This window comes from Lynx canadensis, chromosome B3 (assembly GCF_007474595.2).
Source record: "Lynx canadensis isolate LIC74 chromosome B3, mLynCan4.pri.v2, whole genome shotgun sequence".
Taxonomy (NCBI): domain Eukaryota; kingdom Metazoa; phylum Chordata; class Mammalia; order Carnivora; family Felidae; genus Lynx; species Lynx canadensis.
In genome coordinates, this window is record NC_044308.2 from 30,669,743 (window position 1) to 30,684,180 (window position 14,438).

Sequence of the window (14,438 nt, forward strand, 5' to 3'; positions counted from 1 at the left end):
CCCCTTCCCCGTTCATGCTCTGTCTCTCTCTGTCTCAAAAATAAATAAACCTTAAAAATTTTTTTTTAAAAAATGCTGAGATCCCAGTATTTAAAATTAATGCAAATCTAGCCTTTTTCTAAACAGAACTATTTGCAAGTGAAACCTGGGCCTTTTGGGAGATGATGGCAATAAGTCTTAGGTAAACTTCAGGAATCCCCAGCTTCCTTTGTGGCTCCAGTTTTATTTTATATTTTTGAGTTTGTTTTGTTTTCTTTTTTTAAGGAACTTTTAGGAAACATTAATTAATTTAAATAAGTAACATCCCTTACAGTTACAAAATGCTCAGTAAATAGCATTCTTGTGCTAATAGTATTCTTATTCTTTCTGCAACACCAAACAATTTTTTTTCAGGTAAGTAAAGGAAGAATAATTAAGAATTTAACTTTGTAGCAATGAGATAGAGGATTTCAAGATTGCCTGACTTCTGACAGTTACCATGCATGAGTAATGTATCTAGAAGATGGTAGTGGGGATACCTGCAGCTGATTTTATGCTGTTATCACTTTCTGCACCATTCATTAGTTCACTGATTTATTTCATCTTTCTTGGTTATAGATTACCTTTAGGTGCATTGGTCAGCATTGTCTTTTTTATTTTTTTTTCCCAGATAAAACTTTAAAGGTCATCTGATCTAAAAATGACTCATTTGTGGAGTGCGAAGAGTAACAGTTTATATTATCTTCTATATCTTTCTTTTTTAAAAAAAATATTTTATTTATTTTTTGAGAGAGACTGTAAGCGAGGGAGGGGCAAAGGGAGAAGGGAACAGAGGATCTGACGTGGGCTCTGCTGACAAGCTGACAGCAGCGAGCCTAACGTGGGGCTTGAACGAATTCACAATCCATGAGATCATGACCAGAGCCAAAGTTGGATGCTCAACTGACGGAGCCACCCAGGTGCTCCATCTTCCTTATCTTTCTTAAACAGCATTTGTGAAAACATTCTCATTCCATGGTTTATCTCAGTGGTTCTCAACCAGGATGATTTCAAAACAGCCCTCTCGGCCCCAAATAAATGTCTATGTCTAGAGATACATTTGATTGTCACAATTAGAGGGTGCTACTGGCATTTGGTGGGTAGAGGCTAGGAATGCTGTGAAACATCCATAAATGTATAGGACAGCCCACCACAACCAAGAATTATCAGACCCAGACTGGCAATAGTCCCAAGGTTGAGAAACTCTGTAATTTAGTTTTGTTTTTTTTTTTTTTAGAGAAAGCAAGCAGAGGAGAGGGGTGGAGGGGGGAGGGAGAGAGAGGGAGGGAGGGAGAAGAGAGAGTCTTAAGCAGGCTCCATGCTCAGCACCTAGCTTGATGCAGGGCTCCATCCCACGACCCTGGGGTCATGACCTTAGCCAAAATCAACAGTCATCCGCTCAACTGACTGAGCCACCCAGGCTCCCCGAGGAACCCTAGTTTATATCTGAAGGAATTTTGTGGTTCTTAGGAACAGAGATACAAATTCCTGCTTTTTAGTTGAAGATAGGTCTTTGGTTAACACATTTAGTATTTATTCAAATATGTGTCCCCAGATACTGATTTCTGGGATTAACTTTATGTACTGAAAAGTGAAAAACTCTTGTGTTTTATTTTATAGCATAACCATCACAGAGTATCGATAAAATGAGCCATTTGCAGGGGTTTTCAGGGATGGGAGGGATTTTATGTGACAAGGAGAACATTACTGAGCTCTGCCATGTAATGATAATGGGAGGTGTCAGTTTTGCTTTCCCCTCTAAGTGTTTCTGAGCTTCTGTTCCTCCAGTGAGTGAGGTGATTATTATGTATCTTCCTTTTCATGTTAATGTCTGCCAAGAGGAAAGTTTTACAGATTATAAACAGAAAATCTGTTCATTCAGCAATCATTATTGTCTACTGTGTACCAAGTTCTTGATCAGCATGGATGAGGGGCTCTCTGTCTTTGAGGAGTTGCCCTCTAGTTCTAAGCAGTTCTAGAATTGTGGGGTACCCACCAAGGAAGAGGCCCTCTTATACCCAGTGAGGGCAGGATCTCCATCTCTGTATCCTTAGTGCACATTGTGAGAGCTCAAAATACATTTGCTGAGGAATGAGTGAAAGCATGTTGGAATTATTTATTCCTCACACAACCCAGGAAACTGGTATTCTTTTGCTCAGGATGATTGTCTATGTGATAATTGGGATGATGCTCTGAGGCTTTCAGTAATTTACCGAGGAGGCAGCACTGGGACACAAACTCTAATTAAATGCGGTGCTCGTTCTAGTAAACTTCGTCTGTTTTACCGACATATTTCTATGTATGACACACCTATATACATATATACCAGAAATAGCTCTCTCGGCACTTGGGGGTTGAAGATTCCTGGTTTCTGCTATTCCCAAGTTTTCCTACAGAGAAGTAGCTACATTGTTACCAGCTGGTTATTGTACATTTATTTATGAAAGAAATTATATGCTTTAATGGGGTTAATGAACTTGGGGGTTCATATAGGTCTCTGGCTGTACCTCTCAGAATGTTAATAGGTCTCCCCTTTGCCTTTATGAAGCCAGTCTTTAGTCTTTTATATATAAAGATTAATCTTTCATGTATTATAATCAGCATAATGGGGAAGCATATGTAATATACATGCCTAGGATGAAACTGTAGCTTTTTTTTCTTTAATTTTTTAAATGTTTTATTTATTTTTAAGACAGAGAGAGTGCAGATGGGTCAGAGAGAGAGGGAGACACAGAACCCGAAGCAGGCTCCAGGCTCCAAGCTGTGAGCACAGAGCCCGACGCGGGGCTCAAACTCAGGAACTATGAGATCATGACCTGAGCTGAAGTCGGACGCTCAACCAACAGAGCCACCCAGGAGCCCCTGAAACTGTAGCTTTTTAAATTGTTTTTCCCTGGCGCCTGAGTGGCTCGTTCAGTTAAGCAGCTGACTCTTGATTTTGGCTCAGGTCATGATCTCAAGGTCGTGGGATATTGGGCCCCGCGTTGGGTTCTGTGCTGAGCGTGGAGCCTATTTAGGATTCTCTCCCTCTCCCCGCCCCCCCGCCCCTCTCATGCTCTTCTCTCCCAAAATAAATAAACCTAAAAAATAAATAAATAAATAGTTTTTTTCCATGATACCTTCATTTTGCTCTTGTTTTGGCTGCACTTAAGCTACTACTAGAGTTTATTTCTCAATTCTTGCCAAGTGTAAAAGTTGAGAAAAATTTTTCCTAAAAACAAAAAAAAATTTTTTTTCTCCTTCTTTCACTTTCTATACTCACAGGTTTCTCTCTTAGATTCATAAAGGAAGAAAAAGAGTTACCGAGAGGAAGACCTGGAGCCTCAAACATAATACACAAGCATCAGAAAAGCTTTACTTGGGAAAAGCCGTTTATTTCACTCAGTGTAGCTCTTCCATGCCAGGAAAACCCCCGAAGTGATGAGAAAATATTTCTAGTGAGGTTAGGGACTTAACAGTGATACAGCTAGCAAGATTAAAATATACAGGATTTCCAGTATACTTTTGTTTTCAAAAACATAACTGTACATCTTTTATTTTTTTCTTTAGCCATCCAAAACATCATTTTCTTTCATAGCTGATATCAAACTAAGCAAATGCTAGCTTTGGAGGTGATTTTGTGAGAAAATTAGAAGCAACTGGAAATTTGTGTTTTGAATGATAATGCTTGGAAACTCTAGTCAGGACCTCTAATTGTTGTCGTGCTGCCCTTATAGTGCTACAAATATTGGTAAAAGCCCATGTCAAAACTTGTGATAACAATAGTGACTAAGCATTACCTATTAGGATGACTGTAATTTTTTTTTAATTTTTTTTTTTGACATTTATTTATTTTTGAGAGACAGAGACAGAGCATGAGCAGAGGAGGGGCAGAGAGAGAGGGAGACACAGAATCAGAAGCAGGCTCTAGGCTCTGAGCTGTCAGCACAGAGCCCGACGTGGGGCTCGAACTCACAAACTGTGAGATCATGACCTGAGCTGGTCAGTTACTTAACTGACTGAGCCACCCAGGCACCCCAGGATGACTGTAATTTTTAAAAATATTTATTTATTTATTTGGGGGAGAGTGCAAATGGGGGAGGGGCAGAGAGAGGGGGACAGAGAATCCTAAGCGGGCTCTGTGCTGACTGGCTGACAGCAGCGAACTCAGGAACTGTGAGATCATGACCTGAGCCCAAGTCGGACGCTTACTCAGCTGAGCCATCCAGTGCCTCTGGCTATAATTTTTTTTAAAAAAGAAAGAAAATAGGGGCGCCTGGGTGGCTCAGTCAGTTAGGTGTCCAACTTCGGGTCAGGTCATGGTCTTGAGGTTCTTGAGTTGGAGCCCCGCATCGGGCTCTGTGCTGACAGCCCAGCAGTTCCTGAGTTCCTGAGTTCGCTATTGTCAGCACAGAGCCCGCTTCGGATTCTGTGTCTCCCTCTCTCTGCCCCTCCCCTGACTTATCTGTCTCTCTCTCTCTTTCAAAAAATGAATAAACATCAAATAAGTAAGTAAATAAATAAATAAGACAGAAAAAATACCAAGTATTGGTATTGTTGGTGGGAGTGTAAAATGGTGAAGCCACTGTGGAAAACAGTTTGACAGTTTCTTAAAAGATTAAAGGTAGAACTACCATGTAACCCTGAAATTTTACTTCTAGGTGTATGTCCGTGTCATAGCATCAGTCACAGTAACCCAAAGGTAGAAGCAACTTGAGTGTCCGTCGACAGATGGATAGTTAAACAAAATGTGTTATATACATACAATGGAATATTACTCAGCCTTAAAAAGACATGAAATTTTGATATATGTTGCCATGTGGATGAACCTCAAAAACACTGCTTATTGGGGCACCTGGCTGGCTTAGTCAGTGGAGCGGGTGACTCTTGATCTCAGGGTTGTGAGTTCAAGCCCCATGTTGGGTGTAGAAATTACTTAAGAATGAAATCTTAAAAAAAAAAAAACAAAAAAACCAACAACCCACTATGTTTATTGAAATAGGTCAGACACAGAAAGACAAATATATGATTCCATTTACATGAGGTAACTAGAATAGGCAAATTTATAGAGAGAAAGTAGAGCAGTAGGGTTGGGGGAAGATGGGAAAGAGGATTATTGTTTAATGGGTACTGAGTTTTGTTGGGGGTGATGAAAAAGTTTGGGTATAGATAGTGGTGATGGTTACCCACCATTGTGAATGTATTTAATGCCACTGATTTGTATACTTATGAATGGTAAAAATAATGAATATTACATGTAGGGGCATCTAGGTGGCTCAGTTGGCTAAGTGTCCCAACTTGTGCTTTCAGGATGGAGCCCTGCCTGAGTCAAGTATTCTTGGTCTCTCTCTGTCTGTCTCTCTGCCCTCCCCCGCTGGTGTGTGCACCCTCTCTCTCCCTCTTTCTCTCTCTCAAAAATAAAACACATTAAAAAAAGGAAAAAAGATAAATATTATGTGTATATTTTACCACCATAAAATAATGGTTAAGCACTATTCTAATTGCTTTACAGGTTTTAATGTTTTGGTTAGTGAATAATGTAGCTGGTGAGGCATAGGAAAGAGAATAGGTGTTAATTCCACTTCTGGTTTGGCTGCTGATCTTGAGCCTAGAATCACTTATGTAAGTGCTATTTCTCAGTTACAGAATGTAGCTATGTTAATAATTTGTTAGGATGTAAATTGTCGTTTGTTTTTAAGCTCTTGAATGTTTCACATGTGAGATCCAGTTAAGGTCTACTCTACTCTGTAGGAGAATAAGGAATTTTCTGTGTGGGACAAAGCACTGAATGTTATGATGCAAATGGACCCAATTTGTACAGCATCTTCCTCTTCCCCCACCCCCACTCCCAATATAGTTCTGGGAGTGACTTGAAATATTGATCCGGAGCAGTGGTTCTCAGAGAGTTGTCTCCAGACCAGCTGTGTGAGCATGCCCTCAGAGCTTTTTAAAAATGCACATATTCAACTCCCACCCCAGACCTACTGAATCAGAAACTCTAGGCTTAAGGTTCAATAATCTGTATTTAACAAGCCTCCAAACGCACACTCAAATTTGAGAACTGGTGATCTAGAGAATAGGGTGTTGCGTTGGTAGGGGAACCATCTAAAAGTGGGTTTAAATACTCAGGCTCACTTCAGGAAGAGAAGGCCTAGATTTACAAATTGACTCTAGAACTGTAAGTATAGAACTAGTTTGAACTGGATGAAAGCTCCAGGTATTGTCTGATTCTAGACTAGAACTCTACTGTTCCCTGGTAAAGGAACAGTAAGGCAAAGTTCTCAAAACGCTAGCATTTACCATGGTTTCTCTCATCCAAAGAAAGAGCAGAGCCTGTACCTACTTTAGAAATAGAAATTGAACCACAATGTCTACATGGTTGAAAACAACAGGGCATTGAGACACCTGATGTCCCCTGCAGATGGCATTCCCTAGAGACATGCTTGGCTTCCAAGGGAGTACTGAATGAAAGGAGACACAGACTGTTCTGATTTGGCCAGGAAAACCTGCCAACTTTGACAGGGCTATTCCATAGGGAAGCTCGTGTTACTGCAATGTCAGTTGCCCTGATAATCTGGACCTAGGAGTTACCAGATTTTACTGTCTGAATCCTGCCAGGGAGCTGAGCCCAGTTCTAATTGGAACTGAAAATGGGGCGCTGCAGTGAGGACAGCCAGATTACAGGCAGCTTTTGCAGGCTTCATTCTTTGTAGGTTTGCAAATGGCCTCTTAGGTACAGTAAACTGTACTACTTGTACTATTTTAGGAGCATGAATAGGTTTGCCCTTGAGTTTGTTTATCTGAGAGCCTCCTTAGGCTGGGAAGTATTGATTCAATGAGTTTGAAATGGCTGAGGTGTGAGGTGTGACATTGCCTAATGAAGTGCTCTGGCCACCTGTATCCCTTTCAGGGAGTAATGGACATTTAGGAAGAGTTCCAGTGTCTTGAGTATGTGATAAAGACACAGGACTCTGTTACCTAGAGTACAAGTTGTGGGGCTTATCTTAGGAAAAAAGCAAGAGGCTAGTTACATTTGGTGTAGACTAGCAGCAGCAGGTCTAATCTACAGGCAAAGGCCAGGTTAACAACAGGTCTGACATGCCAGGTCCTAGAGTTGTGAGTTAGCAGTCATCAAGTCACTCCTCTCAGATCCATGTGACATGGGCAAAATTGAATTTGAGGTGTGTGTGTGGAGAGGGAGAGGGAGATAAAGATGAAGGGAGGAATGTGTTAGTTATTGAGGAACAGAAGTAGTAGACAGGTAACTGCTATTGTGTGAAGAGGAAGAAATATAGAACCAGGAAGGGACTAGTTACTGTGGTTTCAAAGCTTCTCACTCTTCTGATCTTTTCCTGAATTGATTCTCATTTGCCGGTAACCTTAAAATTAAGCACTCAGGACTGAAGACAGTCTTACAAATAAAGTCTGATGGCCTCCTTGTTTGGGGCTTACTTGTTTTGGACACTGTGCTTCTGTAATGTGTTCCAAAATCACAATAATTTTTGGCAGTGTTGGCAAACTATTGACTCATAGGTTCAAGTTAACTAAGATCCCTAAGTCTTTTCTTATGTGTTCCTGTTAAATTTCTTCTGGTGTTTCTGAAATTGATTTTCTTGCACTTTTCCTGTATAAATTTTATTCTGTTAGATTTAATGTTCACTGAGCATTTTGTGAACATTTTTGTTAAGCCTTATGTGCCAAGAACTTTACAATATTACCTTTACTCTCCTCTTGTAACAATTCTGTGAAGTGTAATTTCTCTTTTATAGAATAGAAATTAAGGCTCAAACAAATTAAGTAATTTGCTTGCATTCTAAACAGTGAAGTAGAATCAGGCATTCAAACCGGTCTGACTCCAAAGTCTCTTGCTTTTGAATACCATTCTTGCCCATTGTTCCATCCCGTTTTGATCTTTTAGATCTGTGTTCTGTTTTAAATATATTTGTTCTCTGGGGCACCTGGGTGGCTCAGTCAGTTGAGTGTCCGACTTCAGCTCAGGTCATGATCTCACGGTTCGTGAGTTTGAGCCCCGCGTCAGGTTTGTGCCTATAGCCTGCGGAGCCTGGAGCCTGCTTCGGGTTCTGTATCTCCCTCTCTCTCTGCCCCGCCCCCCTCTCGCTCTGTCTCTGTCTCTCAAAAATGAATAAACGTTAAAAAAATTTTTTTAAATATATTTATTCTCTTAGCTAAAGGCCCTCTTACATTGTCAGCATGACCCAGTGATCTTATCTAAGTCATTTATAACAGTGGGACCGGGCCAGGTATGGATGCAGAGCAAATCAAGGAAATAAAGGGAGATAAAGATAAAATTCATCCCCCCAGTCCTATTGATTTTTTTTTTTTTTAATTTAATGGACTGTCTTTGGGTATAGTTGTTTAGTTTCCCACAGGGCTATCATATGCCCCACTGTGGCAGCATACTTGGCTATAGAAAGTAGTGGTTAAGAGCTATACCACAAATTTCTGCTGGAGTGTGAGCAAGGTGCTTAAAACTCACTCTGCCTCAGTTTCATCACGTGTAAAACGTGGGTAAAAATAGTACCTACCATGAAGAGTTGTTATAAGGATTAAATAAGTTAATATATCTGAAGTCCTTGGAACAGTGCTTGGCAGATAGTGCTGTTTAATCTTTGCTAGTATTAATATCTGTAAGTTACAGATAATAATACCTACCTTGTATGGTTATTATGAGAAGTAAGTATGTCAGGCGCCTGGGTGGCTCAGTCAGTTGAGCGTCCAACTTTGGCTCAGTCATGATCTCATGGTTCATGGGTTCGGGCCCCGTGTTGGGCTCTCTGCTGTCAGCACAGAGCCTGCTTCGGGTCTTCTGTCTCCTTCTCTCTCTTCCCCTCCCCTGCTTGTACCCTCTCTCTCCCTGTCTCAAAAATAAATAAACATTAAAAAAAAATAAGTGTGTCAACTGCTTAATATTTTGCCAAGCAAATAAATATAACAAATTAATAGAAGGAAATCTCACTGTGAACAAAGATACCATGAAACACTTGTCAAATGCCTTGCTGAAATGTAAATCTCTTCCATGTATTGGTGATTTTCAAACTTTACCATATATAAGAATCACCTGACGGAGGGGGGCAGGCACCTGGTGGCTCAGTCAGTTAAGTGTCTGACTTCAGCTGAGGTCATGATGTCATGATGTCATGGTTTGTGAGTTCGCTGTCAGCGCAGAGCCCGCTTCGGATCCTTGGTCTCCCTTTCTCTCTGCCACTACCCTGCTCGCATGGCTCCCCCTGCCCCTCTCTCTCAATAAATAAATAAATAAATAGACACTAAAAAAAAAAAAAAAAAAAGAATCACCTGGGGATCTTGTTAAAACAGATTATGATTCAGCAGGTTTGTGGTGGGGCCTGAGAGTGCATTTCTGAACAAGCTCCTAGGTGAGGCCAGTGCTGCGGACTTCATTTTGAGTAGCACTGTAATATTCCGTTCCTTTCTTTTTCAGTCTAGTTGTATTTTTTCTTGAAAGACTTGTTTTTAGTAAATCATTTCTGATAATCACTACTCCCCTTTCTAAAAGGTCAAAGCGCACTTTAAAAAACAAACAAACAAAAAAACCCATTGGCTAAGCTAGGTGTGTATGCATGTAAAAGAAAGATAAATTGTACGGTCTACTGGGGATTGATGTCAGAGACTGGGAATTTTTGTAACCTTCAGTAGACATCCCCTCTTTGGAATTAGGACCATGTTTGCTCATTCTCAGGTTTTGATAACCTTGCTCATCCTTAAGGTTCTGCAGCAGATGTTCATCAGGCTCCCCTGGGATTCTCAGGATTGTTAGGTTTTGCAGGTCTGGAGACTTGAACTGATTTGGAATAATCAGGGGTTCTACTATTCTGAGCTTCAGTTCTTGCTTTCCACAAGGCTTGTTCTTCCCCTCTTCAAGTTGAAGATGATATTTGTTGATAGAGAAATGGAAGATCTCTCTTTCTGCCATCTTTCCGTGTTGCCATAATGGTGTGCATGAATGTCCTGGCAAATGCTCTCAAGAGCATTAACAATGCTGAAAAGAGAGGCAAACCAAACGCCAGGTTCTTATTAGGCCCTGCTCCAAAGTCATCATCCGATTTCTGACTGTGATGATGAAGTATGGTTACATTGGCGAATTTGAAATCATCGATGATCACAGAGCTGGGAAAATTGTTGTGAACCTCACAGGCAGGTTAAACAAGTGTGGAGGTAAACAAGCTCCAGGTTTGATGTACAAGTCAAAGATCTAGAAAAATGGCAGAATAATCTGCTCCCGTCTTGCCAGTTTGGTTTCATTGTACTGACAGCCTCAGCTGGCATCATGGACCATGAAGAAGCAAGACAAAAACACACAGGAGGGAAAATCCTGGGATTCTTTTTTTAGGGATGTAATACGTACGTGCAAAGAAAATGCCTCACTGAGAAAAAAAAGAGAGAGAGAAATGGAAGAAGAGGAGTTGATCTAGACGGTTCTCACAGAGCCCTTTTTGTTAGCCTTAGCTTTATTAACAGGCCTTTTGGGCAGTGACTTTCCTGGCACTTTTCCTTTAGGTCAGAACCACCATTCTATTATCTTTTTGACTGTGTCCTCTTCCACTTTCTTTATACATGTGTATGTGATTTGAACATCTATACTCAATGGAGAATGCTGTGCAACCATACTAGTTAATACTTAAAAAAAAATTTTTTATGTTTATTTTTGAGAGAGAGAGAGAGAGAGAGAGAGAGAGACAGAGACAAAGTGTGAGCGAGGGAGGGGCAGAGAGACAGGGAGACACCGAATCCAAAGCAAGCTCCAGGCTCTGAGCTGTCAGCACAGAGCCCGATGAGAGGCTTGAACTCTCGGACCACAAGATCATGACCTGAGCCAAAGTCAGACGCTCAACCAACGGAGCCACCCAGGCGCCCCCAGAATGTCACTTTTGAGGGTTTCTGTAAAAAATACTAGCATCTGTATTCTCTTTAGAATTTTAGGTTTTTGAGATTTTAATTTTGTGAAACCTACATTTTTAGAGGCGTATAACAAATGGATAAAAATGTGGGCTCTCCATCTGCACTGACAGCATGGAGCCTGTTTGGGATTTTCTCTCTCCCCCTCCCTGCCTCCCTCTCTCTCGAAATAAATACTAAAAAATAAACCTTTAAAGTTTTAGGGAAAAAATGTGGGCTCTCCAGAGTCAGAAAACCTGTGTTCTGACACAGCCTTCACCACTTTTCTCATTTGGGGACCTTGGGCAAGTTAACAGTTGGAAATCTGAGTTTTCTAATCTTGCTACATGGATAAGAGTATCAACCTCCTTAGGGCCATTGAGAGGACTTGACAGTCCTTGTAAAACTATCTGGTAGTTAGAATTCAGTATCAATAAATATTAGTTATTGTTAACAGCTAATTTTATTAAAGGTCTAATGTTATTTAAATCACTGTGACAAGGTTTACATAATACCTTCACAGCCAATTTTTTGATTATATGAGATGGACAGGTATTATCCCTTTTTGGATGAGGAAACTATGGCCTGAAGAGTGTTGACCGAGCTCAGGTACACATACTGTGGCAGAACTGGGTCTTTACTCCAGGATTACTGGTGCCACATCTAGGACTTGCTCTCTTAACTGCCTTCTTCTGACAGCACTTTAGTTGTTGGCTGTCACACTTTCAAAGATTACATGGTTACTTTCTCTTTTTCAACTAGTCTGTCTGCTTGGTTTGGATGCAGTCCAGTATACTAGTTCTTCATCCTTTTAGGATGAAACTGTCAGCAAGAATTTTCTACCCCTTCTCCCCCTTTAAAATAAATACCTATTCGGCAAATGACAAGGTGCTCAAAGTTCCCTATCTCTAACATTCTTATTACCACACCGGTTTTGGAATCTGAGTCAAGAAAACAATCCATATTCTCCATCATTGAGCAGACTGAAGGGTACTCCAACAGCTGTATCATGTCCCTGACTCTTGTATCCTCATTCAGAAATTCTCCAGTGTGGTTTGTGGATTTCTACTGGAGACTATCATTTTGAGACATACTGCCATCGGTCTTCCCTTTTTAAGATTTGAATGAGATTTGCCCATTCATTGGCGTACTGCATTCACAAATCCATTAACTCCAATTTTCCCTGGTAGTGACCATGTCTTATTCATTTTATAAAATTCGTAAACTTTAATTTATTTTGGATATCTCTATTGTAGATGTCTTAAGATATTGGCAACTTAATTCGCAGGTATTTTCTTTTGTGACTTAATAGTTACCTCTTCCATTGCTTTTCTTCTCATAGCATTCCTGGTTTTTTGTCCGGTTTTATCCTGGAATTTTTCTCTTTTCCTCTATTTTCAGTTTTGAGTTCTCATAGTCAGATTGGCAAGTAAGTGTTCAGACAAACGTGTTCCTCCTACTCCCCGTGAACAGCATTCATTTAGCAGACTGAGAGCCCATAATCTTTTTTATACATTTACTCATTAAAATGGTGCCAGGCACTGTGCTTGGTGGGGAGTATGCAGTTGTGCATCTCCCCAAGCTGATAGTCTAATGGGAGCAGACAGATAATAACATAAGCTTTTATAATACTGTGTGCTTATTTATTTATGTATTTTAATGGATATTGTTTCTTTTTTTAATTTATTTTTTATTGTTTCAATTTAAATCCTAGTTAACATATAGTGTAATAACGATTTCACGAATAGAATTTAGTGATTCATCACTTACATATAACACCCCAGTGCTCATCCCAACAAGTATCCTTCTCAATACCCATTGCCCATTTAGCCCATCCCCCCACCCAACACCCCTCCAGCAACCCTCAGTTCTCTGTATTTAAGAGTTGCTCATGATTTGAAGAAGTAGGATTTAGAACGGACACCTAAAGAGTGGTAAGTAGTAGACCAAGTTGGGGTGTAGGGGAAGAATGTTCCAGTATGATCTGGAAAGTCAACTCCAGTTTATTGACAGACATTCACATTCCTCCTTTTTTCCCCTAAAGTCTCAGCTTTCAATTGGAAAAAGATAAACATTGTTGACTAAGACCTCTCTCACCCCCTGGGTCCTCCAAGTCCTTTAGATTCTTATTTTTTCCCTAGAAAGACTTTTCAGGTTTCTTTTGGTTGTTTGGTTTGCCACTTCATTAACCAACTGGAAGGGGTAGCAGTTGGCAAGCTGCCTCAGGTTTTTTTCTCATAGTGACCAACTATTCCCCACCCTTGCCCCAGGACTCCATGTGGGAACCTGAATGATTTTGCTCTTGCTGGTGGTGAGGAGCCTTCTGTTTATTCTCCAGATTTCTGTTTTCTTCTTTTTTTCTCTTCTGTCTTACCATCTTCTGTTCCTCAACCTCTTGACATGTATTTTCTCTTCTGACAACTTAGAAATGTTTACTTCCTTGTTTTCTTGTTGAATCATTTCCTCCATTGTCTCTGGGAGCTCTTTATCCTCTGATAACTTTAATCTGGAGAGGTAGGTTTTTAAGCCTGGAGGAGAGATGCCAGCTTGTGTTTACTAAACATGCTATTGACAGATGCCACCAGGAAGAAAGTGAGTGTGGCACAATCCCTGCAGGAGCTTGGAACATCCCCCTGTTTAGGGCTAGGAGCTAGGAGTTCCAAAAGCAGCTATAAATCCCCTCTTTGTAGAGCTCCCTAAACTCATTCCTTTTTGCCGTGATATGAAGACTATTAACAAACTTATCATTTGGTGGGATAGTTTAAAATACTTTTTAAAGCAGTGTGTTCAGATATTCCTGTTATATATTTTAGTTGAAAGCTATATAAAATTAACACATTTTATTTTTTTAGTAGATAATATAGTCACATGAAAGAGAACATGGTAAATATTTCCTTCTCTTGCCATGTCTCTCAGCTACCTAAGTTGTCCTCTGAGACCTAGGGGCCTCTGGCAGGCTGCCCTAAGGTGGGCCACTTTGGCATGAACATTATTTTGGGTTAAAAATAATCAAAACTGAGGAGATACAGGAAAAGCTCTCTTTCAGGTCTTCAGCTGCCTAAATTTACATTGGAAAGGAGAGCCTATACCTGGAAGAAAGCTATTAAAACTGGCTCCCCTTTACCTAAGAAACTTACCTGCATAATAAGGCAACCTTTGTTTTTCAAAATACCGCTTTTCACCTTCCTGTAATTGCTTTCCTCCCTTTTGTATCCTCCAACCTACCCCTCTCTTTAGCTCACGTAAACTTCTTGTTGCCTTATTGTCTTTGGATTTCTTGTCTGTGTGGATTCCCCATATGTACACTATTAAATTTTATTTTCTCCTGTTAATCTGTCTCGTGTCAATTTGATTCGAAGTCCAACTAGAAGGACCGTGAAGGGGTGAGGAAAGTCTCCCCCAACTCCCCGACAGAGACAACCAATGTTACTGGTTTCTTATATATTCTTTCAGAATAATTTTGTGCCTAGGCAAACACGTGACATATATATTATCTGACAAGATGAATGATAACATGTCTTGTATTT

At 40.3% G+C, this 14,438-nt stretch overlaps 1 protein-coding gene and 1 pseudogene across 3 annotated transcripts in view; both read left to right on the top strand.

Moving 5' to 3' along the window:
• Positions 1-14,438, top strand: part of PTPN9 (protein tyrosine phosphatase non-receptor type 9) — an 81,550-nt gene that overhangs the window by 8,456 nt on the left and 58,656 nt on the right. The window lies entirely within an intron of this gene.
• LOC115515653 lies at positions 9,926-10,381 on the top strand (annotated as a pseudogene).